Genomic DNA, 4365 nt, shown 5'->3' with positions numbered 1-4365 from the left:
ATGATCACCCTGAGGAATGTTTCCAGCATCTTGGTGAATCTATGCACCAAGAATGACGGGGGTTCTGAAAGCAAAAGGGGTTCCAACGTGATACTAGGAAAGTGAATCTAATAAATTGGAGGGTGAATATATATACACAGAATCATTTTCCTTTATGTATTAGTACAGAGTACACATATTAATTTATGAAAAAAAAAGATTAAAAATATTTATCTCCTATCGGGCACTTTAATACTATTTCCTGTGTCGGAACAAGATACGGCAATTCTATTGCAAGGATTCTAATGAATTGATTGTGACTGATGTGAGAGAAAATTGCAGAGATAGCGGCGACATGTAATTGTACTGAACAATCAGTCTGGGATGGGAACAGACAAAGCCTGAGACAAGGGAACAAATACAAGGCCATCGTCACACAGGAGATAAAAATACTGGCCAGGGACAAACACTAAAAATATCTTTTATGGATAGCCGGATGAAAGCGTGACATAATTTTGCAGACACGACGCACAGGCTGAATGCACTAAACTCTTTATCCAGTCTCCAAATAATAGGATCTGCTTGAAATGCCAGTATAATGGTTGTGATGGATGGAAAAAATTTTGGGGGGTTTCAACAATCATTTTTTGCATATTTATTCTTCAAGTATTGGGTAAACCGGTGCATGGCAGGGGTATGGCGTTCATTAGAAGGTGTTCCTCTCAGGAAGACACTCCTCTTAGGAGTTGTTTTCCGTCTCAGAAAGTAGGGGGGTGTGCATCAGAGAAGTGCTGATAGACGGTGAGTTGTCAGAATATACCAGATATATATATATATATATATATATATATATATATATATATATCAGAATATATATATATATATATATATATATATATATATGGTTGTGTTTTATCTGATTTTGTTTCAGAGTTACAAGTCATAGCTGGTGAGAGAAAATTGCAGAGATAGCGGCGACATGTAATTGTACTGAACAATCAGTCTGGGATGGGAACAGACAAAGCCTGAGACAAGGGAACAAATACAAGGCCATCGTCACACAGGAGATAAAAATACTGGCCAGGGACAAACACTAAAAATGTCTTTTATGGATAGCCGGATGAAAGCGTGACATAATTTTGCAGACACGACGCACAGGCTGCATGCACTAAACTCTTTATCCAGTCTCCAAATTATAGGATCTGCTTGAAATGCCAGTATAATGGTTGTGATGGATGGAAAAAATTTTGGGGGGTTTCAGCAATCATTTTTTGCATATTTATTCTTCAAGTATTGGGTAAACGGGTGCATGGCAGGGGTATGGCGTTCATTAGAAGGTGTTCCTCTCAGGAAGACACTCCTCTTAGGAGTTGTTTTCCATCTCAGAAAGTAGGGGGGTGTGCATCAGAGAAGTGCTGATAGACGGTGAGTTGTCAGAATATACCAGAGATATATATATATATATATATATATATATCAGAATATATATATATAATGTACAGAATATAGTGTGTAAAAATAAATCTCTATGGCAGGTACCTGGTATCATTTTAATGAAAGTTGCAGAAAAAAAATGTTGAAATTGATCTCTGAAATGACATTACAAGTGTCTGTTTATACATGTTTCATTTGTTGATTCATCCATGTTTTCATCCTTTTTTTGTTTAGTTCTTTTTTCTAACTGCTTCAAGTTTCTTTATTACCCCCATATTTTATGTATTTTGTATGACTTTGTAATGTCCAAAGCCACCCTTCAGAATTGGAACCAGACCTATTTATAGGCTTAGACTATCCTTGGGATAGGAAGTGGGGCAGAAAATGTGTGTGGCCCCTCTCCTATCCAAACATCCTATGGAATCTGGTTTGCCAAAAAAAAGTGTGTGTCCTCTTGTCAAAAATCAGAATCCCTCTTTACCTTCCACACAACCCTTGTGTTTTGAAGCTTTCCAGGCCAGGAGCTTGTTTGAACTTTGAAAGCCCACTCTAATAAGGAAGCCCTCGGACATCTGCCCCCTTACTCTGGGGACCAGGGTATACAAGGGTACAAAGTACCCCAAACAGACACAGGTAAATTATCCATAGAAATAAAGAAATAATTCTGCATTGTTTTTTTATAAACTGATACATACCTTGGCAGGGTCCAGTGATATCTTGTCCCCCAACAATTTCAGCGATGAGACGCTCTATGTCCTGTGCTGACTCCTATCATTTGTTCAGCCAAGGCAACCAGGGACAGCTGTCCTTGACTGCCCTGTTGCATGATTGCTTGAATAAATGGGAACAATGATGGTGGAGTTTGGAGCAGCTGGCGCAGGATATGAAGCCACTCATTATCCTACGCTGCTACTCCAAACTGCTTGCCCTGAACATGTTAATACATACAAAAGCGTAGGTAACCCCAAACAACAATCTTCTCCTTTATGGCCAATTTTGGTATGTAAAAAATATCAATGAAAGACTATGTTTTTATAGGGTCTAGGTTGAGCATATACCATGTAATGCAGGTGTGCAATAGGAAGTAATGTCCTGACCAAACTCATGGTTGACCCAATATGAACAACATGAACAACAACCAATCCAATCCTCAAAGCTAAACTTTGGCCAGTCAGCAAAATACACAGACAATCTTAAATGTGAGCCAGTATTTATATTTACATTCAGCCTCAATCTCTTTCCTAATGGGGGACCCCTTCCACCCAAAGGCCCCCTTAGCAGCTGCATAAACTACTATTGATAAAGTTTTACCACTGGTTGTCATATCCAATAACTTTGCTGTTACATGTTTGATCATCACAACAATACCACTGCATATTTGGCAATGAGGATAATACACTGATTATTAAATTGATTAATATTGGGATAATGCCTCCCCAGTGTGAGCGTTATTACACACAATATTACATAATTCCTACAGTACAGACAGCATTTATTCTGTTTTCATGAGATATTTTGGTTTATTTAGAATACCAAGTCATCTCTTTGTCACTTTTACGGCACAAAATATCAATTTGCTAAGATAATAAAATCACAGAATTACTGGAGTCACGGCTCTACTTACAAAATGCCGAATTGCTGAAGATAATCATTCAAATAAATCAGCGGTTCATTTGCGGTTGGCCCCGAGGCCGCCACATTGCCAAATTCGAAAAAATAATGAAAATCACTTTATTCAAATCAAATTAAAAATTAAATTTAGAAAGCCAATGGTACGGAAAGGATAATCTGTCTGTGCAATAGGCCCCATGAGCAAAACTGAAAGGAGACAATGACTAAATTTGCGAGCACAGACACAACGTTCATCATTAAGCTTCAGGAGCTTAGGATAATTGGGGGTTTGCATGATAGAAAGGAGCAGACAGGAACTTAAAATGTTTTTAAGCTGAAATTTTTGGGTTTTTTTTAGTAGTGTTAAGGGCTTAAAGCAGTGTTTTTCAGCCAGGGTTCTGTGGTGCCCTAGGGTTCCTCCAGAGATTGCTAATGGTTCCTTGAGTAATGAGCAATTTGTGCTTCTCATGCTAAGTGAAACCAATGATCTTTTTGGCTATGTGTAAGGGTGGCATTCTTCCCACTGGCCAGCAATGTACGAGGCATTCTTCCCACTGACCCCCACACTAATATACAGCGATCTATGGATATAGAAATTATAGCAGGAGGTCCCTGAAGACCTGAAAGTTATTTCAAGGGGTTACCCCATTTTAAAAAACACTGTGTTAGACCCTTTCTCAGGCCCGTATTGCTATTTGCTATCTGCTGGGTAGATTCACCAAGTATGCTGATGCCCATTGTAACCACAATCAATTGGAAAAAAAACTTTGAGTGCCGTCAGAAACAGAAGTAGAGGGGAAATCCTTGTCACAGTTGTCATGGTTGCCCCAGTGTTGCCCATATTGTACTAAACATGCCTGTTTGGTAACCTCATATTGTCGTTGCCCGTGTTGTACCTATATTTGTCCCCCACAAACATCAGTACTTTACATATATTATTAACATATATGTTAATGTATTGGTGAAGGCATCTGTTTACTTTTATGTTGTCTATGCGTTTCCACGTTTGCCCAGGTATTAATAAAGCTAAAAAGCTATAGAGTCAACTGTGTGGCCAAAACAGCCTTGGGTACCATGTCATCATTTTACACCGCATTAAATTACCTGCGGTGTAATATGTTGATTTCAACTTTTTGTGGAAAACTCCAAACATTCTTAGTCCTTTCAATGCCCCACAGAGTGGTAAATGAAATGATTTCCTTACAGGAGTTTGGTTGGTGGCGCCATTAGAAAGCTCATTTTACGTCAACACCTTGATCACTTTTGATGAATGAAGGGTTCCTTTCCTCTATGTCAAATGCACATCAGTTTATCATTGACCAGTAAAGTGTTTCTTGTCAC

This window comes from Pyxicephalus adspersus, chromosome 1 (genome assembly GCF_032062135.1).
Source record: "Pyxicephalus adspersus chromosome 1, UCB_Pads_2.0, whole genome shotgun sequence".
Lineage (NCBI taxonomy): Eukaryota > Metazoa > Chordata > Amphibia > Anura > Pyxicephalidae > Pyxicephalus > Pyxicephalus adspersus.
The sequence above is the reverse complement of the archived record's forward strand: the minus strand, read 5'-3'. Positions refer to the sequence as shown.